We start from the raw sequence: 27037 nt of genomic DNA, 5'->3' as shown, positions 1-27037 counted from the left end.
AAACTGCATAGGCCATGGTTTATAGGTATTTTACAACAGTTATGGGGGTTTTAAAAACACCCCTTAGTTGTTGTAAAATCACCATAAACCACAGCCTGCTGGGGATCATTGCTTTATTTTAAATCACTGAAATGTCCAGATTTCTCATAACCACATGACAAATCAGACATCCATGTCTCCAGACCACCTTGACATAATTCATCATCAATGAATCTGTGTTTCAGATATTTTTTCATTGCAAAGCATTATCATAGTACAGATTTGAGATCCCCTGATTTGTACATTATGCTTCACTTTTAAAATCAACATAACAAATGCACATTCAGAAATAAAAAGAAGAGAAAACAGCATTGATAGAGTGAGAAAAGAGGAAGGAAAGAAAACAAACAAAAAAAAACACACAATTTAACATCTCACCCACCCCATCACCCCCCGTTAAAGAATCTGTTGAGGCGGGCATATGGTTAGGGTGAATGGCACAAAATCCACAATTTGAATTTGTATCTTAATCCCAGGAGATTGTATGGTTTAATAAATGAAAGCATGTTTGGGTTTACAAAAGATCATATGTTAAAATATGAATTTATACATTGTTGTTATCAATGCATGAAAGTGCCATTTGAACTTAATTTCTGAAGGGCAATGTTAAAGAGTGTCATAAACTGTTGGCACTATGACGCTGATTTTCATGTATCTTTTAAATGTTGATATAAAATGTGAACCTGCGTATCTGTATTTGTGGTTCACAGAAATAACACTTTTCCTAGTGAATGGGTTAACAGCCTAAATCTTGAACTGAATCAGTAATACTTATTTATTGTTACAGATAACAAAGAGATAGTGTCCTTCTATCAGCAGTACTTTATAGGTACATCCTAAATCCTGGTGGCAGGTACTGTGTTACAAACTGGGCTCAGATAAATACACAGAACATCCAAAGAGTCTCCGAAATGACCAGCAAACACAGTGAACATCGAACAGTGGGCATAAGGCAGGTTACAGTATGTACACGTTGAGCCTTTGTACCTGACACAATTTCATCTAATATGTGAGTGGTACAGCTTTTAAAGACTGTCCTCTGAACCACAGGAAAAATGGAACCCATTAGACATATATTAACCCATAAAAACCCAAACATCCACTGGTGACCAAAACCATCTATGGATGTAAACTATTTAATATCTGTTGAATAACGGCGATTGCTTTGAGACAGCCAGGGAAGCTGTACTTCCCCTTACATTTCAGGAAATGAATGGGCAGAATAGCACTGTTGAATTTACAATAAAGGTACAAATTACATTTACGGTACATTAAAATTGCTAAAGCATACACTTTTATGGCTACATCGTTCTAGTCAGCTGTTTATAATAATAATAATAATAATAATAATAATAATAATAATAATAATAATAATAATAATAATAATAATAATAATAATGGATTAGATTTATATAGCCCTTTTCCAATGATGCATACTCATAGCGCGTACAATGAATCCATTATTCATTCACTCACACATTCACACTCTATCACATCCATCACAAACAGTCAGTTTGTTTACATTCCAAACTGAAACTTCGCTTGGGCCTTTTTGGAAATTTTGTTTGCGAAGTGCATTGTGGGAATGGGAATTCCATGCAACTGCAGCAGTAACAGCAACAAACACATAGAGACAAGAAATTAACCCGTGTCCTCAGGGGTCCCCGTAAGTCAGTTGTCATTGTTATAGTACAGGGTGTGTGATCGTGAAAAACAATACTTAGACATCAGTTTCATGGTATTTTCGGAATATATCATTGTGTAGGCTTATACAAGCATACAGGGTATGGCCGGGCACTCACCGCTCACTCTTTACAGTACATGTATGATAGGAGTACTCTTCGAAGTTGTTTACCGTGAGGGAAATGATTTAGATGTGTTAGCATAGAAAGACTAATGGATTAGTGATAAATGGGCTGTTACTCGGGTTTTACATATTTGAAGAAAAATTTGTGATGAAAGTCATACGCTGCTTTAATAAACCACTGAACTTTGATATCACATGCATTTTCACTACTTGAAGCCAAACTTCCAGAGGCTTTGGGAAGTACACTCTATTCTACCACATGCCTATGGTGTTAGCTACCAACAGATGTCTTGTAATAATTAGTAGCCTAGAAGCTAAATGATGTGTTCCACTAATTAAATAAGCAGTGATTAAATTTTAATAGATGGTGAGTGTGAGACTTTACTCTGCAGCATAACCACGTGCATACAACTGGAAGTATCAGTGGTTTTTAACTTGTATACTGATGACTTAGAGCTCCAGTGTGTACAATGTTTTGTTACTGAGCAGGAAAACAGTCTCCAGTATATTTTAATAGTTGCCTCTCAGCTGTAGCAATAATTGATTGGTCACTGAGTGAATCCTTACAAGCATTTCCTCCACACTTACGTTACATAACAATGCCTAAAGCTGCACCTCCTCTGGAAGATGCAAAACTGAAAGTCAGGGAAACACATCCACAAATGTACTGATAGAAGGATGGGCTGCGTTAACTTCAGCAGAGAGTGTATACGAGAGTGGCAGGAAAGTCTAGAACTGCACAGTCTGACTTTAAAGCACAGCCGAATGTTAAAATATGTGTGGGAATTCAGAGGACACTCTTCAGCCTTGTTCTTCTCACCGCACCAAGCCTGACAGATAATTGCAAACTCCTGTTCCTGAACGCAAATGTATCTTCGCTAAGTGAATACACATTCTTAAAAGCCCCAATACTGCCACTTAATAATTTGAGGAGAATGAAAGAAGTTGAGGAGAAGACGAGGAAATGAGAAACAGAGTAAAAGGAGGTGGATGAAACAGTGGGAGCAAGACAGAAAATCATTTAGGCAGAAAATAGAGCATTTCAACTTACACTTGTCCCATCTACATGCTTTTCCTCTTATTTTGTCCCACTTCTTTGAACCCTGTTCAGACCAAAGATTCCTTACGAGCTGAAACCGCTTCCCTAATATGTTGTAGTAAGTTGGATCAGCGTGAACTTTAGTCTCACTGGCTGATGGTGTCGTCTGTGACTAGTTTGTCAGATCATAGCATAAGTGTGGGGTTTACTCAGTATATATAGAATGAAGCTCACCTGACATACAGAAGCGGAGGGATATTATCAGTTTGTCCCCTGGTGAAACCACGTCTCAGTAGTTTAATTTTTCTGTGTATGTGGTTATGAGGTGACACCAACCCCATCAAGTCCTCCAGAAACAGAAAGGAGACTTTTTTTTTTTATATGTTTTTGTTGTTTTGTCAATAATAGAAATGGAACTGTAGCAAATAACCTACAATCACCACCCTCATTTATATTTGAAGAGTCTGCAGTCACGATGGAAGTAAAGACAGTTATAGCTAGGTAAACAATACAGATGTCTGGTACGTTCTTAAAACACGTCTCTCATTTGTTTTGGATTTTGATCCAAACCGATTTGCAGTTGCACATATACTGTTCATCTCTGACAGTCTTGCATATTTAACATCTTATTTATCTCTGGCAGCTTTGCACATGGTACACCAATTACTCAGATATTTATGTAAATTTATATTTTTCTCTTACTAATAAGAGTGAATTTTTTTTTTTTTACATATAATTTTATACTCATTCTCTTTTGCATGCCATTCTTAAATGCCACTTTGTTTAGTTTGTTTTAATTCCCTAGTTAAATTATTCTATTTCTATTTTTGAACATCTTAGATTCTCTTTGCATTCATTGTGGACAGCAAAGCAAGATTTTCATTGTAGAGAGAAACCTGTTTCTTTACAGTGCACATGACGATAAAACGCTTTGAATCTTGAATCCTAAAGTGTGAAACTTCCAGTGAACCCTAGCATCAAACCAGATCAAACTGAACTATGGATTAGGTTATTTAGAGGTACTTTTATATGACAGTTCAAACTTTCAGATCAATGGGAAGTTAGACAAGCCTCCCAACACCGGTAAACAAAGATGAAGAAAGACTGAAGAGGTTAAAAAAAGATGAATTAATAGCATTTCTGCTGTCTGAAGTGCACTTGTCTATTAGAAAAGGGAAAGTGCAGAATATGTAGATGATGGTAGGACGTACATGTAGGTGTATCATGTAGTTTAGTCTGTTCTAAAAATTACAGTGTGAAGCAATACTAACTGCATTGGAAAATGGACCTTGGTTTGAACATTCAAGTGCGAAAACATTCTTAGCCACACACTCAAACTGCCCAGATGGTCTTATGTTCTTGCATCGCCATAGCCTAACAGTACTGATTTTGTCCTCCAGTTTCCCCCTGCTTTTCATCTCAGCCGTACGCTGTTGAGCTATGAGCTCAACTCAAAGGCCTTAAACCTGCACAGCTGAACTGTCAAGGTAAAGCAAGTTGTGTTGTTACTAATTAATCACTTAGCCCTGGTACTGACTCCCTCTGCACACACACTCTCACACACACACACACACACACACACACACACACACACACACACACACACACACACACACACTAACACAGTGAGTGACAATGTAAAGGAGAGAGCGGAGATAATGAAAAACAGCATCACAGCGAGAGGCAGTGTGAGGCCATGTAGAAGGGGTGATAAGTGACAGGATTCCCCGGAGTGATGAAATGTCCTGTGGTGATTGGCGAATAAGAAAAGACGTGTGGTGTAACTTCATATAGATGATGCATGCAAAGCAACTCCGAGTCAGTCATGGCTCTGGTTTATTCAGCATGTCTTAACAACAGTCAAAAAAAAAAAAAAAAATTAAGCAAACAAAAAAACAGCTTGGCAAAGTTGCAAACTGGGATTTTGACAACTAGAAAATACCAGGTTCTGATGAAACATTTTATATTAGCATTAATATCTGACATAAATGCCACTCAGTTTGTCTACGATGCACTGCAGAAAAGATGAACCTGTAAAGAACAATGAAGGGAGGAATAAGCTGCAGACAGCTAAAAAGAGGAGGCAGAGCAGCTTATGACATCACGTCACGTTGATGCAGAAAATGCTGTCTCCTTTTTGTGCATTTAATAAAATGTCTTTTGTAACATCTACTTCAGTCGTGATGAAAAACCAGTCCACTTTATTTTTTTCCACAGGAGGCCAAAACAGATGGTCTGAGGGCACCAATTTTCTCATTTCATGATGGATTTTCTCTGGTTTAAGAGTACAATTGCAAAATTCAATATCCTATAACCGCACAAGCCATAATCTGGTTTGCTGCAAGTGCATTAACAAGAAACTGTCTTGTTAGAACCCTGTAGAACATGGAAATGGTGGTAAAACCTATAGAATTGTAGAAACGTATAAAAGCTGATTTTAAATGCTTTTGTTGAACTGTTCTGCCAAGTTGGTGGATGACTGCTGAGAGGGGCGACAAGCTGCATATCAAATTAGAGTCTCACTGGGCCAGAAGTTTATGTCTGGCTGGAAATGTTTTGATTTTATGTAAAAAAACAAAAACAAAAAAAAACCCCGCATTTAAAGGTACAGAAACATAAATATACTGTAGTTACAGTGGATCTCAGGTGTCAGAACTGGCCCACCAAAGGGTCCAATTTTGCCCGTGGGATGAATTTGTGAAATGCAAAAATCATGCAAAAGATATTAACTATCAGTGATGTGCAAAGCATTTTAGTTCAGGTTCCACATACAAACCAATTTGATCTCAGGTGGGTCAAACCAGTAGAACACTATCAAAATAACCTATAAATAAGAACAACCCCATTTTTTTCTCTTTGTTTTAGTGTAAAAAAGTAAAGTTACATGAAAATGTTTACATTTATAAACTATCACAAAAAATGTTAATAACCTGAACAAATATAAACAACCTACAATGTCTTAAGAGAAATAAGTGCAATTTTAATAATATTCTGCCTGTTACTAAATCATTTGTGTATTTGTAGATCCACTGTGATCTGTAAGTTGTAATGTAAATAATAAACTGAGGCATAATATTGTTAAAATTGCACTTATTTTTCTTAAAACATTTCAGGTTATTCAGATTTTAAACGTAACTTTGTAGATGTAAACATCTTCATAATGGGATTTTACTTTTTTTAAAAATTGTTATTATTATACTTGTCCAGCCCACTTAACATCATATTGGACTGAATATGGGCCTTGAACTAAAATGACTTTGACACCCCTACAGTAGATTAGCATCATCTCTTCATCCAATGCATTTTTAAATGCACAGAAGAGACAGATTTTAAAGCAATAAATGAAAAAAAACAAACAAAAACAGTTCATCACCTCAGTATGATAAACAAGGACAGTGATTCATACCCTGCTGTACTCTATTTTTGGTAGAACATTTACCACATCTGCACAAAGGTTTTAAAGTGATTCAGTCGGTAAAACATGCATTACTAAATCCTTTGAGAAGCTTTATTTTCTTTTCCATTGCTTGTACTTGAGAACCATTAGGAGAAATAATGCTGCTCTCTGTGAGTCACATCACCCTCTTTTATTGTTTAAGTGGAAAACAATCTTATCATCTGTAGGTTAATTGAAGTTGTTTATTGCATCTTCTGACACGGTTTGCAGCTTGACATTGATGACAAAGATGATGTAGTAACTTGCGTCAAATGGCTCATTTCATGCCACCTTAAGAGATGAATTGTTCTCCCTATTCCCTTGTGTTCTCCAAAACCTCTGTCCTCTGTCAGAGGCTTCGCTCACACACAAAGTACAAATTTAATCAAAGTACAAAAGATCATGCAGGTGGTGGTTGAGACTGAAAGCAAACAAAGCAGCCTGATGACACCATGACACTATGAACTCATTCAGCAGGGTGAGTGACAGCTGTCAGCAGGTCATCTATCACCATGACGAAGGGAGGCAGTGGGAGTCTGTGGATATATTCCCACAACCTCTTCAAGTGACAACCCTACATCGCAGAAAGTTAGGAGGGTATAGAATACAGCGGCCGAAGGGCAATACCCTGGAGCAGGGAAAAGCCAGTACCCAGTTAAGTGAACACTACACACCCCAGTTTCACACTTTTGAAGCTTAATATTTATAGTCTGTCAAACATCTATCTCTTAAAGTTCAAGCTACAGGATGGAAAAGACTGGAGAACTGCAATGAAACCCACATGCTATGGGGAGAACATGCAGAAAGGTCTTGGTTCATCAAGGTGACAAGGCTAAAAACTGTGCCACTGAGCTGCCTCTTAATGATGAGAAGTTTGACTCTTTTCAGAGAGCTGGCTCTTCTTCGGGAGCTGTACCAAAAGAGTACCATCACTAGTTTGGCTTCCAAACGGCTCTTAATTTAGTATTATTTGTAGTCTCATATTTTAACCTAAATTGGCAAATATGAAGGGTTTGTGTCTTGATAAACCCTTCAGTGGTTTTATGAGAAGCTTTATAATTGTCTAATTTTGTCCACTTGTTCTATCACAGAAACAGAACCAAACTCAGTAACTAAATGATATGAATGTCTTCGGTACAGGTTGGCATTGAGAAAGTTCGGATGTCTCAGCTTGAATGGGCTGATACAATTCCTTTTGTCTGTGAGTATCTGCCCTGTTTTCCAGATGATTCTCTCAGAAGGAACAGATGTTCCCAGACTATACAGTCTACCCTCCATCACCTTCACCAGACATGGGACGACTGAGGCCTTAGTCTGACACCAGCCACAGTTGGATGAGGGGTTCGTCAAGCTACAATCTCATCTTGGCCCCATGTCCACCATGCTGCCCAATAGAAACAAAGCTTCACCGTGAGCAGAGATGAGCCACTGAGAGTGAGAGGTGAGCAGCAAAAGGACAAAAAAAATGGGCAACCAGCTCTCACTCGATGAGAATCGTCTCTTCTGATTCACTAAAAAAGCACTGGCTCTTAGAGCCGCATCTTTTGAGCATGAAACATCACTATTGCCTCTAGTAGTCCATACAAAAGCAGTCCTTCCTACAGTTCATATGACTTGGTTTTAGTAGAGAAAAAATATAAATTTTCTCTAAAAAAAAAAAAGAAAAATTGTAAATATATATCCATATCTGAAATGAGAGAACTACATAGGCTCAGGCTAACTATAAACACCTTGTGCCAGCATTTTTTGCCAGTGGTTACTTGTTGTAGCTGTATGCAGTGTAGGTCAAGAGGTTCACCAGATCAACAGATTTCTTCCTGCTGTTAGAGGAATAGATGCTATTGGAACAGCTACAGAAAAACTCTGCTTGTGATAATGTGGACATGAGGGAAATTTGAGGTAATTGTATCCATCATCTTTTTCATATGTATGCATGGTTCAGATTGTTATGAACTGCTCAGTCATTACATTCATATAAAGACCTTTATGTAAAAGAATAAAGCAACTCTCAAGTGATAAGTAAAATTTTGATAAAGAACTAGGATACCTTGAAAATTAAAGTGTCAAATCATTTGCTATTAATAAGAACATTCATTTCAAATCACCAGTGTACCAATGTAATCCTTGTAAATAGAGCAATGCATTATGGGTTGTTTTATAGTGTTAATGTTGCTAGACTTTCATTTGAAGGCCCATTCATGCTCCACGTTAAAAATGCAAACGTATACAGATGGAACGGTCTGTCCGTCCTCTGCGTTCATTACTTGTGTAAATCTATCTGTTCCCTGGGATATTGTGGATGTTAACCCAAATGGAGAATACAAAGCAGTACCGCTGGGGACTGTGAGGGCAGTGTTGAGATATGAAGAGAATAATTTCCAGAACAGAGCGACTGTGGGACTTGGTGAAAAACTACCAACATATTTATGAAAACTACCCTTCACCATATCAATATTAGTAATACCTCTGTCATCACCATGTTTGTTATCCTCTTTTTCTTCTTCTTCTCCTCCCAAAAAACTTTGTTCTTCTTCCTGGTATTTGGCCAGTATGTTAATTCAGAGTGGTGCCCTCTGATGGACTGATTGACAAACGCTCATTCCAACACACTGGACACATTGGAAGTATAAAGGCAGTGACACTTGACAATGTTTGAAATTGATGTACTGTACTTGTTTACATACACAAAGTAACCATAATTGACTTTAAAGCAAGCATAAATGGGCCTTAAGTCTGTTCAACCTGCGACAGAATGCTCTGGTTTTGTGAACTACAGCATATAACACCACTTCTGACAATATGAAACAGCATAGTTTATTCACTCCAAGCCCATTTATGGAAACATGCATAATTCAAAAGTTCTTTTTGCAGCTTTTATAATGTAATTTGTGTGTCATATTATGGAAACAAAGTTATTGTTTATGACACTGGTGAGTAAATGTGTTAGTTTTTTTCCAGTCAAAATAATACAGTCCAAAAATAGGCAGAATGCTGTATTTTTAGTATGATCATTATAGTACCGTCATTCACTGTGTGAGTCTCTACAAACCAGAAAAAAACCAGAGGAAAATAGCTAACTAACTAATAAGAAAAATTGATTCAGCTTATGAATCCTCACATATATCATTCTGTGATCTTTTAGTCAGTTGGCCCAGCCCGTCCATCTCATTGAGCTCACAGCGGTCTGCATAAAATCATAATGAAGTGACCTTTAGAAATCTCCTGGCAGTCATTCAGCTGGATGTGAAATGGAACAAACCTGATACATTTGGAATCAGTGAACCCGGAGTCATCTAATTTCTGGATTTTCTTACATTAGCATGGAAAATTAAAATAAACCTAATGCTGAATACAGCCGCCCAAACGCTCTGAATCGCTTTTGCTAAAAGGAGACTTTATAATTTACCAGATGAAGTTTGAGATAGTAGAACGCTGAGTTCAGTTTAAACTGCTGCTAAAGAATCTAAAGCATCCAATATCACTTACATTTTCAAGGGATCCTAGCTCCAGAAGCTGATTTATCAACATTTCACTTATCAGTTGAGAGGGTTTATTTATCCTTTTGTATGAAGGCCTTTGTATGAATGTAATGACAGAGCAGTTTGTAATAGTTTAAACCATGCATACATATGAAAAAGATGACAAATACATTGATCTCTAGCTTCCCTCATGTCCACATTATCACAAGCAGAGTTTGTCTGTAGCTGTTCCAATAACCTGTAACAACAGGAAGAAATTTATTGATCTGGTGAACCTATTGACCCACAATGCAAACAGCTCCAATTTTTCTTCTTCTTCCTCTTTTTTTTTCAAAGATCATCTGCCATCTAAAGTCATGAACCACACATGAACATGCCTGGTCATACTAAAGTTGTACGTGGCTCTAAATTGGCTATCAGTCTTCACTGTGTTGCATCAGTCATAAGCAGAGTGAAGGTGAATATTTATTCATATTAGATTGTCACAGAAGTCAGCTTAAGGGATTGTATGGTTTGAAACATATGCCACAATTTACTTTTAATATTGAAGAAAAAGACATTCCTGTGACTTGACACTGCAGGGGCATGGCGCAGGAGTGTCAGGATTACAGTAAGTGTGACTGTACTTATGAGACAGCCTGTGGGTGACGAGCTTATGGCCACCAGGTAACAATCAACACTGCACAACACATGTGTACACAACGCTGCAGAGGCAGAGTCATGGGACGATTTCAAAGCCTTCTTTGTGGGAAGCCAGACATCCAGTGTGGAAGCAGTGAGGCTGTACTCCTGGGGGAAGAAACGTTGTCTGCGCTTCTTCTCATGTCCCAGACGAGAAGATACACTGTGCTGAGGTGATGTGTACTGTATGGTTATCGAGTGAGAAAATGAAGACAGAAAAAAAACACATAGAGGGAAACATCAAGAGAGCCAAAGCACATGTATGTAGGAGTGCTTATCTCATGCTTGGCCTGACTCCATTGCTACTGGCTGTACAGTGTAATTTCACTGCTTGTTTAATTCTCCGCTGAAAATTGTAAGCAGCTGACTCATCTATTATTCTCTCTCTTTCTGTCGGCTCAATCTGCAAATGGATAAACCCTCTTCTTTTTCTTCAGCTGCAAAACTGCCTCTCTGTCATTACTCAACCCTCTCCATCTCCCTCTTCCTTTTCTCTTGTCATGGCAACAGTATTCTCTGGTGTAGTATTTGCTCTGCAGCACACGGCGAGCTTGCATTGTCCCACAGTCACCCGCGCCCACATATCAACAGGCAGGCCGGCTGTACTGTACTGAAAAGTCATTGTTATGCAACCTATGCTATGCTATGCCTGCTGCTCTGTCGGCCTGTCTGTTCATCTCCCTGTCTCCCTCCACTTATCTTCACGTGTCTGCTTGTACTAGGTCACATCCTAACAGCTTTGTCAGGCATTGTCAAAAAAGCATGCATGTTTTATTGAAAGACTTGCTCTAGTTTAGCAAAAAGGAATTTTTGGAGTAATTTTGGGATATGAGCAAGAGGAGCACTTTGACATCAAATTGATGTTGACACAAAAGTCGGTGCCAACCTGCGTAAACCTGTATGAAATCGGGAGTGACAGAAAACATCTTTGTGATGGTACTTCAGAACATTCACATGACAAAGCATTTCCGAAAGACTTCCAAAAGACTGAGACAAAGGGGCTTCTGTATTTAATATGCAAATGTGAACAGTCTTGACTGGCTCAGATCCCTCACCCTTCCATGACAGCATTCACACATCATAGTGTGTGTGTGGTGTGTGTGTGTGTGTGTGTGTGTGTGTGTGTGTGTGTGTGTGTGTGTGTGTGTGTGTGTGTGTGTGTGTGTGTGTGTGTGTGTGTGTGTGTGTGTGTGTGGTGTGGGGTCTTCTCTGTTTCTCTGCATATGCATATTTAGTCACAGTGAAAATGGTAAGCAGGTTATGTGTGAGCCTGTGTGAGGCGGGAGTTGAGCTCCTTCTTTCTTCGCCCTTGCTGTCTATTTACAGTGCATAAGAAGCGTTGCATCTGTCTTGACCTCATCCCGCCGGTCCGTATCTCTCTCCTGCAGCACGGAGACAGGGACAGCGAGGATCACAGAGCCGAGGACAGACATCACTGTTTGAGTGTGTGACTGCTGAGCTCACAGGAATTTCGCCAGGAGTCTGGGTGTAAATCCACCTCTGTGTGGCTCCGATTTGGAGAACTTTAGGGTAAAACTTACATCAGATTCTTGCATTATCCAGCATATCAAGACTTTAAAAAGAAAATTTGCTTTTTCTCTGCACCTAAACTAAACAAAAATAAACCACGAATTGCTATAGCATCTACATTTTCACTCTTATGTTATGAAGACAATGTTAATTGAGGCCAGAAATACAATTTGTTTTATCCATGTGTCAAATGTTACTTCCTATCATCACTATTTGGTAATTTATGGCAGTTTGGGGGAATTAAAGAAAATCAACTGAAATAAAAAGGAAAATCAAATGGCAAGCTAATAGCAGCTAACACTTGCTAGCAAACTGAGTTAAAGATACTTTTGACAAAATATTCCAATCCCACTTGGTTCACTATTTCGAAAACGTAAACCTAATCTGTGACTAATTGCCTCATATTCCAATCATGTGTAACACTACGAGCCAATCAGATCAGTTTCCTGATATCCCTGAATGTTCTCCTAATGTTTACAACAGCTAGCCTTGTTCTTCAGCAGAGTATATTTGTTAGATTTCTTAGTGGATTCCTGCCGTAAATGGACCTTGACTGTTGCAACACCTCAGACTGTCACTTGTCTCACAGTATGATTATTTATTTATATTAGATCTTCTCAGATGCCATTTTCATGTGTTGGTCAATAGATAAGATGTTGAAGATCATCACAGAGGTCATCTAATTGTTATAAAACCAGCACTTTTCAGGAAATCAATAGTTGTTTATTCAGTGAAGTCAGCAACTTCACCCGTAGGCTCCATTCAGATAGATCAGAGCTTGGGCTCCTTTTAAGACCCCAACCCTGAGATGTGTTTATACCTCAAGACTAAAACTTGCATTTTTAGTCATAACATCATTGCTAAGTGAAAGATTAAAAGTTATCATTCGTTAGCTTACCGGCCGACAGGCCGTAAGCTATTGTTGTCATGTGGCATCCGGCAGCGGCGTCTGTCGTCTGTTGTCGTCGTCTGTCGTCTGTCGTCTGTCGCCCATTACAAAAATTTCAATCATCTTCTTCTCTGAAACTACAATTCTGATTGACTTCAAACTTGGAAAACAGCTTCTATATGATGATGTCAACAAAAGTTAGTGAAATTATTTGGATCCGGATCTGATTCGGGATTTGGTGCGACTTTGAAAAATTTTCCCATTATAAGAGATAGGAAGTGGATTGATACAATAAATCAGTAAGTATCAATGATATCAAGTTGGAATTTGAATTTTTTACAGATCAGATTGGAATATGACCAAAACATGGGCTATTTCTGTAATATAATAAATACACATAACTGGGTGATAATAAATGGCATCTGGATACATTTCCCAAAGCTTTTAATTTGGCCGGTAAGCTACAGGGCCATTGGTCCTATTTTTATGTTTACTTCAAGTTGGCTAGCCAGTTCCTTAAGTACAGCTTGCCAATTAGATCAGACAGAAGGGAAATGTAAAATATTCGAAGCTTTTGAGGAAACGATTTGTGGAGCTGTTATTTTCTTTCTTTCTTTTTTAAATCAATGAAGTGTAGCTTATATTTCATTTGGAACTTATAGTAAGAAATTGTCTGAATCTTCTGGTTCATCACTAGTAAAATCAATTTTCAATCAAAGATGAATTTAATTAAATCTAGAATACATTTTGTTTTGAAATGCTAGTCCAGTGTACAGTGCAGTTGTCAGAACATGTAATGTTAGCTATAGCCTGCAACACAATACTCACCAACTAACAGACACAAGAAATAAACAATTCCACTGACAATGATATGATGGCAATGTATTATTTACAATATGTAGAATGTGTTTTGGGTGCTGACCTAAAGTTTGGGGAAAGCAGTGGTGTTTAAACAAAGTGTGCTTGAATTTGACAGAGACAGTCAGCGGGAGGAGAACAGATGTCCGAGTGCTCGGAACCTGCTGGCTCTGTCAGCAGTGGGAGGCAGGTTTGAAGTGTAAGGGCCAAAGAGCTCACACACAGAAAGTATTTGACCCTGATGCCTGCAGCCTGAATGAGTGCAAACCATATGAGAGTGCAGCTTTTAGAGGTCCTTCAAAAGTCATGAAGTAGTGAACTTTACAGCTATAGTATGTTGTATTTGCATATTAAAATATTGGGGTTTTCCACAGTGAGAAAAACCTCACAGCAGCTTTTTAGCTATTTACACCCACAGCATAAGCACAGAATTTTTATTTTTTTTTTAATAATTAAGTAAAATCTTGATGTGGGATGTGAATGGGGCAAACACAGGCTTCAAATTTCCATTTTTTAAATAATTATTTTCAGTATTGGTTATGTTTACAAAAAGGTCATGGAATATTATTTCACAGTGACAATAATATTGTGTTTTTTGCTCTCATTTCAAAGAACAATATTGCTAATGTGATGATGATCCAACAATTCAACGCTTGCTTACAGTGGCATCATCTACTGTGTGCTGTTGCTGTTTAGTCACATTTTATGGATGTTTCTGATCTGAAAGTTCAAACTGAGGGTCATGTTTTTTTTGTTGAATACATTTGGTTTACACAAATAGAAATGGTTTGCCTTTCACATTGCAAAGTTGGAAGTTAACTACCATGTCCTGCCATTGTCACCAAAATGTGCTCCATCTCTACCTGTCTTCTTCCACCTTCTATTGTTTTTCTTTTGTTGCCTCCCATTAATTGGTCTGACCACCCAAAAAGTCCCTTTTCACCCTGTAAATGAGCCAAAAGGTGATTGAGTCTCACCTGGACCGAGATCAACTCTTTGGTCAGATCACAGAGCCACTCTTTGTTTTAAGGAAGGTTTCACACCTGCAAATTTGGGTCTCATCAAACTGAACAGTTTAAAAATCTGGACCAACTGAAGTGGGCGTTAAAGCCAGATAGAAAAACTAGAAGGAATCTTAGAGTATGTGCATATTAAATGAATTTCTGTGGTGCAGCCATTTATCTGTTTGCCTGGAAACAGTGCCTTAAAGACATGGGCGTGCACGGACATGAATAATATATCTCATGTGGCTTAGCCGTAAGGCTTTTGTATGAGTTTGGGTGCACGACAGTGTTCCAAAGCAATGTGTCAGATCCACAGCCTTATATATGGCCTTGTTTTCCAAACATTGTTCATCTCATTATCATCACCATATGCTGCTAGCTTTGTCTTCGCTCATTAGCACATCAGTAAACTCCCATTTAGGAAGAGATAGCGGGAGCGATCGCAGAAGGGGGTGTGCAACAGAGAGAATGTGGTGAAATGCTCGAGAGAATACAGAAAATGTGCTAGAGAGAGAAAGGTGTGCAGTCAACTGTATTCCAAAAAGATCCCATATCTCGGAGGTATTCTCATGAGGGCTGACCATTAAACAGATAGGAGGTGCAGCGCAGAGAAACTGTATTATTGAAAAAGTCTTTCATGGGAAATAGCGGCAGGGAATGATAGCAGAATAGCTTATCTACCCTTAATTGTTCCTCCCTGAGTCTTTCAGAGCACAATGACTTCTGATGCACCCTTTTCGTGATTAGAGCTTTCCGTCATACCTTTCTCATTTTGAAGTGCTATCGATTGCTATTGTTCCTTTTTCACCTCTCCTATTCACAATGGAGCATTTGCAGCAGAATTCAACCACTGGTTCCTTCCTGCATTGTCTCGTCTGAGGACAATGCATTGATTCGGGTCTCACGGGACATTGTTACCTTGTCAGTGAATTTATTGTAAGATATCACTCAGATTCTTTAAAACGCTCAGGAAATATCTCAGACCATAACGGGACTCCCTAACCTTTTCACAGTGCTTCTACTTTATAATTGACAAGTTTTCTTTGATTTTTGGATCCAGCTCCGAACCTGGACACCATTCGTACCAGCATTATAATGTGTCACTCCCACCAGCTTCCTCCTTGTAAGCTAAAGGGAATCCACCTCATGGCTTTCAGTGGATGGAAGCAGCTCGCACATGAAGGGCGTTTGTGCAAATGAAATGCAAAATAACACTGACAGAAAACAAGACCTGTTTAAGAAACACTTAAAATCATAAGTCTTGTGCATCACTGAATGCTGAAAGATGTGTGGGAGAACACCAGGTAGTACACCACATTAATCTCTGCTCTCATTGTTTGTACAGCAGAGACAAGTATCGGTTAACAGATGACAGGGGAGCATATATCTGAGCCTTAGATTTATACCTGTGAAGATATAGTGACCATCAAGGCACAAAATACTTGATTTCCAACTTTACTTAACTCCAACATAGGAACAAACAAAGTGCCATCCTTGGTTAGGTTTAGGTACCAAATGATTGTATTTTAAACAAGGAAACATTATGGTTAATTTCCTTAATTTCCTGAGGGCTCTGCAAGTTCTGTCTAATCTAATCTAATCTGGTTTGTGGTACAATAATAACTTAAATTGATGGAGACATTGTAGTTTGACTTCAAATGACTACACTGAAAATATTTTAATTAATAATGATTCAACCTCTGATATTTAGTGGCATTTAGTGGGAAGTTTCACCATGCATCCAACTATATACCTCCCCACTGTCATCAATGCAGGGGACAGCACAAGTTCAGTCAGTAGCAGTTTAGTTTAACCTTTCGTGCATGAATTATGAGAGCCTTAATCAAGATTCTTTTTTTTCCTGTTTTTCTTCCTCTAGGCATTAAAAAAACAATGCAATTAAAAAAATTTGTGAACCTATTTTTCATGGACTTGCAAAAATGTCCACTCCGCTGAAAACCATGCGTTTAATATTTGAAGTAAAGAAACATATTTACTGGTATAATGTGTGAAAACTATGAAAGAAAAACATTTTTAATGCAGCTAATCAGATGTTTTCTCACATTTTAACAGATAATTTGCAAAAAAACCCTTTTTGTATAAAAAAAACCCCAAAACATATTGTTAATTACAGTCTAATAATAATAATAATAATAATAATAAAAAGCAACTGATTTCCACTCAAATATGTTATTGCAGATCAGGTTTATGAAGAACAGCAAAGTTACACTAACGGTATGAACTACAGTGTATGGGATGATGCATGAGCATCCACTGTGTCGGCTGATATGGAATTAAAACAACAAAACCCATGAATATACAAGAGAACAGTTGCAGAATAACTGTCCACTGGAGTGACCATTATGCATGAAAGGGTTAATGAAATAGGGATACACCAATGATAAAATTGTTGGCCAATATCATATTTAAAACAAGCCTTATGCTGTCAGGGGCCAGCAGCAAAGGTATATCCCTGAAATCCTCCCAATCCTCTGCTATATATAAATCTATCCACGATAATTGTTACACAATTGATATGAACTCAATTTGAGCTACATCGACCTGATAGTGGCAGAATAATTGTCAGAGAACCAATTTTTCCCCACAAAACTCCATCTAGTGAATGAAAATGACGCCATATGAACTCTGGATGGTAGCGAGAAAATGGACATTTGTAAGATGATCAATTTGAACCAAATTTGATCTCAACCGACCTATTATTGGTTGATATATGACCAAAAAACTGATTTTCAACTAAAGCACCCCCATTTGGATGACTTATCATACTCATAGAGAAGCTGAAATCGATAGGGTTCTTCCACTAGGGGTCTCCTATGTTGGTTTTCAAGGGATAAGAAATCCAACCAAATCTGTCTTAGTTAGCGCGTTCACACCAAGGATATCCGACAGATCCAGTTGTGGCAGCGTTCGGGGTAAAACTCTTATATCCCCCAAACTCAATTACGGGGATATGATGACATTTTGGACTTTACCCAAATAATATAGCCAATATCAATGTTATGCTCTGTTTCTTTATTTTGTTTTTGTTATTTATCTCCCCCTTAACAACAAAATCTTAAAATATGTACAAATAATTACCATTTTACTAAGTCTTTCAGTTCTTCATCACATCATCTTTGATTGAACACAGGTTCAAACACATAAATTTATGAAAAATCTTTAAGATAACACATAAATATAAATGTCACATAAATGCCACTGTCACTGGCAATGAGACATGTTGTTTGGTGATACAGATATTGGCTGATATCAACAAATACCGACTGAAATCCATGTCAGGTCGATATAACAGCACTCCCCAGGTATCAACTCATCTCCTCATTCAAACATAGTAGGTGACAGTGATGCACCTTGATACCATGTGTTATAAAATGGAAAAAAAATGAGTATGTGAAAAGAGGAAACTCTGGAAACAGCAACACACTTCCTCTATGTATATATAAAAAAAAGCTTCATACGAAGTCATATTTTCAAGCAGTTAAGGAGTAATGAAAACATACACATCATGACTGTTAGATCCCATTTCTGTAAGTAGATCCCTTAAACCCCTGAAAATATTACACACTGAAACTTTAAATGAAATTGGCATGAATTCATAACTTCTAGGGTCTTAATTTATATTTGTCTCATTATTTTGAACCCCTTAAAAGGTGCATGCTGTAAGATTTAATGACACTGATACTGGGTCAGGTTACAACTATGACACTCCATTTCTGCAAATGAATCCCACTAAATCTTATACCTTTATGGTTTTTAAAACTTAAATGGTATACATCATCAATCATCAAATTTTATAAGCGTAAGATATATAAATGTTAATAATTACCAGGTCTGCATTTTTGAGTATACTTTGCAAATGTTACAGTCACTATTAGGGTTGAGTTTGACTTTAAGTAACTGTAAGCAGACCTTTCCCTCACATTTCAGATGATTAGAATTCAGGTTTATGTCACCGGTTGCTATTTGCTAAAGCCTTGGGCAGTCGTCTCCGGTGGCTACAGACTGGGTGTTCCTCCCTGTGACAGGGCTCATCAGTCAGCAGGCCACAGAGAGGGAGACAGGCAGACACAGAAAACACAAGAATAAATACCTGCTCCACTAAAGCACATGATTGACAAAAGACGAGCCCTTATTCATCATGATGATGAAGCACCACTCAAGGAAACAGAGCATCTGCAATAACATCTGGGCCTATTGTTTGTCTCAATGATCTTCTGTCTCATTGAAAAATGCCCCATTTTAAAGTCATGGCCTCATTGTAATAAGGAGGGGAGCAGATATAAAAGTAATTTTGTCCTTTGTGTTTCCTTCTGTCTTTGTCTTTGGCTGGATATTCCTTAACCCCCCCCCGCCCCCCCTTTTTTTTTTCTATAGCGTTGTGAGTCAGCAGCGGGACTACTGGTCCATGAGCTGTAGACAACACACTGCTAGAGACAATGCAAGGCCGACAGAGACAGGCAGATAGGGGAGGGTAGCAGTGGGAGAGGATGATGATAATGATGTGTGTCTCTACAGGGGGCTGACACCACTGACAACATGTCAGCAGTGCCGACCCAGATACCACCAAAGAGAGACAAGCAGGACACCGCTCTCCAACAGTTCTGAGAGCTTGTCAGGTAGTTACGGTATTTGTGGAGACAAAACTAAAGCAAGACGTGTGATTAAAACTGAAGGATGCCTGTTGTTAATTAGAGAATATGAAGCTCCATTCGTGCAAGCAATGCTACCCTGAAATTCTCTGAGAGTTACATGGAGCTGTATGAAGGAATGCAAATGTCCAAATCAATTTCCCTGGAAATGCCACGTGTCAGTTATGAAATCTGTGTAATAACTGATAGAGCTGGTGTGAATAGAACAGGTCATTTACAATTACCTATAATAGCATAAATATGATGCTTGGTTTAACTTTGAAACAAATATTTACTTCCCAGAATTACGGTCATTTATTTTAGTCCCTGATAGCGTGTTCATCTGATGCTGGCTACATGTGTTATTAACTACATCTTGGCAAAACCTGGCAGCAAAAATGGCTTATAGACATTATTAGGCCATTACACTGAAAATACTGATTTTAAGAGAGAATAACTTTTGATGCAAGATTTTTCATGCACTTATGTAGACTTGTTTGGGTTGCGACGGGAGCACTTGTTGACATTAGCTGACTGCATTCTAAGATAATCTATTGTTACACACTGCAGCTGGTGTAGATCAGCAGAAGACAATTCCAGCACAGTAACAAATCACACCGGAAATTAAAAAAAAATCATAATACAGACTCTTGTCAGAGACTTAAGTTAGCTCAGTAAGGAAGTCAGCTAACAATACCTTAAAACCAGCTACCAGCACAAACAGACTCCTACATAACCTTCATTTAGGCACATGTAGATAGGCCATAGTGGCCCTTTGAGCTTATGTGGACTTCAGTGGGTTTGTCCTCTATGACCATTTGATTCAGAAGAAAAGCAACATTACAACATTACAGTCTCTTTGGGAGATCATAACTCTACTAACAGATCAATCAACACACCAACAAACTTAGAATACTGCAATAACAGCAAATGTAGAAATAACGCAATTTATGTGTTTACAAAAATGTCTGTGAATTTTAACCGGATTAACTGAATGTAAAAAGTTCTCATATATTCTCTTACATTCAGAGCACTACAATCATGTGTTCCACCCACAATATTTTCTATATTGCAATATCTTCATATTGATATTAAGCAGAAAAAAAAAGAAAAAGGTCATTATTAGAGACGAATCCTTCTCCTTCATTTGCATGTTCTAGCCTGCCCTAACAACATGGAGCATTAACAGAGCTCTTTTATCAGTTCAGTTCAATTTTACTGGTAGAAGCCCAGTATCACACGTCATCTCACAGGGCTTTACAGAATTTATGGTAAACTACATCTGTGAAAAAGATGTCAAAGTCTTGAGTAACACAACAGTAATCAGCTAACACACAAAGTATTACATAATTTATTAGGGGATAATTTATTTGTTGCACAAATGATCTAGTTTTGATTCAGAGTGTGAAAGATCTGAGAGAAAATGCAAATTTTTACATTAGCACTGGTTTTACAAAATAACACATATGTAGTCAAGAAAGGGTCATTCATCACTGCACTAATATTTACATAAGATCAAGGTAAAGTTTAGTTCCAATATCTCATTTAATCTATAGAGACCCAGTGTGACTTTTGCATCAGTTCCCAAATACATTTTTCTCTCTATTTAACCTTTCCTAAATGATTATTACCATTTTATTACAAAATTATCCTCTGCATTTTGCTTTTTCAATAAACTCATCTATTTTCTTATATTAATTCACTGATCATGCACATGTTCATCAAATCTCAGAGCAAATTTAAAGATTATAACAAAACAGAAAAAAGTGAATAAAAAGTGACATGTTCAGTAAAGTCTGTCATTAACTGAAAATAAAACAAGTTTCTCCATCCACTGTCATTTATCAAACTCCATGGGTTTACTGGTGAATCAATGTTGTAGAAGATGACGGTGTTTCCTACGTTCACTATGGCGCCTCTGATCATCCAAATGGATCATGTCTGATGACCATGAAATAATGACAAACTGTATTTTACACCTTTTTTTTTTTTACATGCATTGATAAGATATGGTAGGATGAACAGTTATTAAAAACAGTTTAGAGACCAGTAGATGCTTTGGTCGACAGTAGATGTTTGGGTCTTTATGGGTTAATTTCAAGGAGTTTATGTTCATTTGCCTGAGAAAAACAGCCATCATATTAACCAACCCTAACCTTAACTGTGACATAACTGGCAGATATCTGATGATTAAATGAGCCTAATATGATATCATCTTAATTCTTAATTCTTAATTCAGCTGCCTCTATTAACACAAAGCAGACAGGCTGAAGGCAGGATTCTCATCGCTGATAGTCTTTAATTAAATGTAACCTCAGAGTCTTTCCTCGCTGCCTGCCTTTTGCTCCTCTGGCTCTGCCGAAGAGAAGCTTTATGTTTAAAAGCTGTAATCTGCTTCACCTGGCCCCTGGCTCAATCCCTGGCAGGTTTAGGTGCTGGAGCACAGCTGTGAGGGGCTTTTCTTGGCCTTCAAAGACACAGACGGGGCAGGAGGCAGATTTTCCCTCGCTGATCCCTCCACAGTCGGGTGGCCAGCAGCAGCGGGATGAGAAATTCACAACAATAATGCTGAATTCAGGTGAACCAGGGGAGTTAAATGCGAGGGGGCTTAAGCTGTGTGCAGTTCACACAGCAACTGAACAATCTAATCAATCCCAGACTGCAATTAACAGGCTTTTTTGTTTGAGGAACAAAGAAAAGCCTCGAGGTGCATGTCTGGGACTATGGAGAGGACAGTACAAATAGCCCCTTGTTAAGTACTTTCACAACAGCTCGATAATGTGATACTATCATCGGCAGCAGATGCCATTTGTTTGTCTTGCAGTCTTTCAATTCTGATATTTACGCCCCCTGTTTATTGATTTTAAATGTGTTTTTGCTCATTTAAACATAAGTGACACTACAAGTGATTATTACAACATCTTATAAAGCCTTGAAGTCATTAATAGGTTTAAATGCCACAAACATGTCATCCAATAGTGATATAACTGTAGTAGTGGTAAAAGCCATAGAGCCTTAAACCTACCACCGAATATACTGGCTTTTAAATATTACATTGGCACTATTCCTGTTAGGAAAAATGTAGATCCACCTGATCATATTCATACATAAAACCTCCTTTTACACAAACCACACATATACACTACTTACTCTCCCTGTAATGTTTGAATTAAAAAAAAAGAACTGTCTAGAACTCAAGACTTGTCAATCAAATTATAGACTATAATAAGTGATAGACAAAGCCTCTGTGATGTCATCCATTGGTTTGTAGATGGTAGACCACTTCTATGACCACTCTTTTTTGGAATAAATTCCTGATGTTCCATCCCTTCAGGTTGGGTCTCATGTGACCTTTGTTTGAAAAAAAAATTGTATTGGTAGGCACAAGCAATAAACTAGACATTTTAGGATCCTGTTCTGCCATCATTTACATATTCATTCATTCATTCATTCATTCATTCATTTTCTGAACTGCTTAGTCCTTGAGATGGTCACGTGGATGCCTCAGTGGGTGAAGGTGGGTACAACATGGACATGTTACCAGTTCATTTTAGAGCTGACGTCCAGACGATCCCTATTCATTCTCACATTTACACATATGGGTGACACCGATTGACTAGTTGACCTATTAAGATGCATGTCTTTGGATCGTTGGAGGAAGGCACGGTGAGAAGATAATTTATTTAAGAAAGTCAAAATCTGTAAATAGAAAGGTTACACATCACAGCATCATGGAGATGATTTTGACGGGATGTTGCTTTCATGCTATATTCAGAGTCGCTGAAGATATCTCTGCAGCATCAACATGACTGGGTTTGTGTCATTTTTGTCTCTTTCAATACTTTTTCACCTAACTGTTGAAGACTGCAGGTGCCAGGTAGTGGCCATTTTTAGTGTTCACATGCAACTAGGTGTTTCCTCTACAATATTTGCCACAAACCGCTAGTTTTGTTGCTCATGAAATGATCTTTTAATTTGATGCACATCATATGTGTAAATAGTGGACACAATTCCAAAGAGGATCAAAAAGTTATCTGTTGTTTGCCACTGATTGCTGTATATTTTCCAAAGTTTGGTCACATGATGCATAGTGGAAGGAGAGGGACTTTGGCTTCTGTCTCAACAAGAGGGTGATGATGGGAAGAATTTGACACTAACTGAAGACCCTGGTGCTAAAAGTACTTAAGTCACAGAAAAAGTCTATTAACAACTGTTGCCAGGCACAACAAAACACCGCACCTCGCATATATTGTAGCTTATTTTGGCATCGATCCAGCTGACGTCATCATGTCTATGCCTGTGCTGATTGTCAGCATATCAGTTGCCTCTATAATGTGGCCAAGTTTGAAGCAAATTGAAACAAATTTGACGTGTTTATAGGCATTGGAAATGTTCGCCCATTATAAGTAAATGGGAAAAAAAATTCATAAAAAAAATTGGAACTTTGACCTACTTTGCCCAAAATGTTATCAGTTCTATTCTGGGTCATTGGCAATCTATAAACCCAGTTTGGTATGAAATGAGCCAATAGTTTTGCTTCTAGAGTGGTAACAAACAAACAAACAAACCAAAAACTATATCCCTTGCCTCCCCTTCGGGGGGGCGGGGAAAGTTTATTATAGGGTGGACTAAACAAATACAACATGTTTGTATGCTCAACTTGAATTGTCCAAAAATGTGACTTCAGTACTTTTAGCACCAGGGTCTTCAATTTACTGTAAATAAAACTCACATTGACTACCATGCTAACACCACCGACTAATTTCAGCCATTAGAAAAACACATGCAGTTGTTCTTCATAGCAATAATGTCACTTTGGCATAATGCATAAACACAGTAATGAGTGCTTGCTGTATTAATTAGCAATATAATACATTATGAATGAATGAATTGCTAGCATTAGCTGATCGAAGTAAATGTTCACTGACACATTGTAATTAAGAACTGTTAAACTTCATCGCAGACCCCACTGACAATCTGGTTAGTGTAGCTCCTGAAACACAACTATGGGGGGGGGGGTTATTCATAAACAGAAGCTCTGAAAGTCCAACTGAGCACCAAAGCTAGCTGTCAATCAAAGCCCACATGGCAGACACAGACAGATGGCACCCACCCACCTGTCACTCAAAGCAGTCATGCCTCCCATTATGCAGAATTTCAAGCCTTGTTCGTGATAATTGAAACGAGTTGAGTTATGTAAAGATTCACCCCCGTACAGTTGTCATGAACTGGGAAATTAGCTCTAGAGATCAAAATTGGTTTTTTTTGAGCAGGCAGTAGACACGTTTATTTCTGTTGTAAAGTTGGGTGTAAACTATGGGGATTGACTCATTTGTGGAGCCAGCCCTAAGTTTGGTCAGCCCTATGTTCCCCAGTACCAATATATTATGTTTAATTAAAAATATACAACACAATATACAGTATAATAAAGTTTAAAGGTGCTGTGTCTAAAATATTTCTTGCAATTCTATTCATTTTCATATTTCATATTTGAGATATAAATGTGAGTAATTATTATTGGATTCAATTCTTTGTTTTTCAATTTTCTTATCCATTGTGTGGCCTTGTCTCTGATGAATGCAGCTCAGTGTAATATAATGTTATCACAGAGATGAATATTTTGTTGAGGGGGAATATAGGTACACTCCTCCTTTACCCATAAAGACCCAGTGTCACTTTTGTGCCAGTTCCCAAATGAATTTTACCTTTCTTAACTGATTTATCATCATTTATTCTAATATGATGCTCTGTATTTGTTTATTTATAAGTATAAATCAGGTATTTTCCTATATTTAATTCACTGATCATGTAGATGTTCACAAAGCTCAGAGAAAGTCGAGGGTTATTGTATCAGAAACAGAGAAAACTGAAGAAGAAGTGACTCTCAGCAAAATATATCATTAACTGAACATAACCCAAGTGTCTCCATTTATTGATCAAACTCCATAGGTTTTACTGGTGAATCAATGTTGTAGAAGATGACAGTGTTTCCATGTTCACTACGGAGCCTCTGAACGTCCAAATGGGTCATATCTGATGACCATGAAAAGATGACAAACTGTATTTTACACCATTTATTTACACGTATTGATAGGATTAGCGGGTCAACAGATATTAAACAGTTTTAAATCAGTAGATGGTTTGGTCATCGGTGGAAGTTTGGGTCTTTATGGGTTAAGTAAATATTCAAAGAAATGCAGGTTAAACACTTTACGTTTTAGCCCTGGAGGTTAACACTTGGGTCAAATGCTTCTCAGAACACCTCAGCAAGTGGTTTGATTCATCAGATCATTATGCGCCGTACTGGTTGTTTGCTGTCCTTCTGATCTGATCACCCAAAGACACCTTTTAAAACCATGTGCAAACAGAGCTCTACAAGTATCCCTTGTGTCTCTCCAGTCCAATAGCCAATACATCAAAACACATCGGTGCTGGACAGACAGAATCACATCGTGCACATCGCTCCATCTGTGAGGTGTCTAATCCAACTCATCCTCGTCTCCTCCTTTTGCTAAAAACACACAGATTTTGCCTTCTGTTCGCTCACTGGGGGTAATCTGACTGAAGGTTTTTTCTCTTCCCCAAGGCTGCTGGTTTCCAGAATCAGAATGTGTCGCTTAGATCTGTTTTCAGTGTGTGTGGGGGGGGGCTGCGAAAGTATAATTAGCCTAAACTGAATGTGACTGGGTGCTTTATTGTAGATGTGGCTCGTGCTTTTATGCAGGAACAGAACACTAAGGAGGGAGAAAGGCTATCACACAGTCAGATTGAGAGGTGTTTGGAGTGAGCTCTTCTCTCCTCTAGCTCTGTCTCTGCGTCGCTGCCATATGCCTGTCTGATAGAAGCACATGGTAGGCAACACACACTTATCCGTTTGCCTGTTTATTTGTGTACCTGTTTATCTGTCGTCTCTTTCTCTGTGCCTCCCCCTCTTCTCTCTCTATCCTCTGCTCCCTCAGTCCATCTGTTGTCAAAAGCAGAAGAGTATTTATCTGTCTGCTTCTCTCTGCCTTAGCTTAAAGAGAGAGGGAGGGAGCAGGTCAGCACACTTTCACTGCACCACTATACACAAAACACACAAATATCCACAAGGACATCTGATACCTTTACCCTGCTTTTTCTCCTTGTCATGAAAGATGTAGAATTTCGAAGAGAAGGAATATTATTTCAGGAACTTCAGAGTGGCCCAGAGGGATATCTGCACTAAGAGGGACAGATTAGCCTGCTAGCCCACAATCCACCCCAGGACCTGTCTATTCATCTCCAAAGATGCCTCAGTGACATTCTTTTATTAGCAATATAAACTAAACGGGGTGCTTATTGATGGTCGGTGCTGCAGGAATCGACTCAAGCAAGACATCCATACTCCCTTTGAGAGTTAAAGATGCGAGCGAACAAAAAAGGAGAGGGAAAAGAAAAAAGTAGGTTAGTGAAGAAAGACCAGCTGCCTCCCTCCATTTGTAAGCAGGAAAACTGAGTGTGTACAGCGTGAGTGTGCGTCATTGTGTTGAGTGTGTGAATGTGCCTGTGAGAAAGACAGTGGCTCCAAAGAAATTGTGCAAAGAACAACAGAATTGGTTGCACGTATGCACTGATGCATGTGAGTATCACTATGTGCTCACTGAG

At 38.3% G+C, this 27037-nt stretch overlaps 1 protein-coding gene across 1 annotated transcript in view; it reads right to left on the bottom strand.

The window, feature by feature from the left end:
* The window catches only part of LOC115410461 (protein shisa-9B-like), a 41174-nt gene extending 14822 nt beyond the window's left edge, over positions 1-26352 (bottom strand). The window contains exon 1 of the mRNA XM_030122116.1: positions 26306-26352. The gene's annotated coding sequence lies outside the window, so the exon portion shown is untranslated. The remainder of the gene's footprint in view (positions 1-26305) is intronic.
* Between the last annotated feature and the right edge of the window lie 685 nt (positions 26353-27037).

The sequence above is a fragment of the Sphaeramia orbicularis genome, chromosome 19 (genome assembly GCF_902148855.1).
Source record: "Sphaeramia orbicularis chromosome 19, fSphaOr1.1, whole genome shotgun sequence".
Classification (NCBI taxonomy): Eukaryota; Metazoa; Chordata; class Actinopteri; order Kurtiformes; family Apogonidae; genus Sphaeramia; species Sphaeramia orbicularis.
This window is presented reverse-complemented; position numbering and strand designations above follow the sequence as displayed.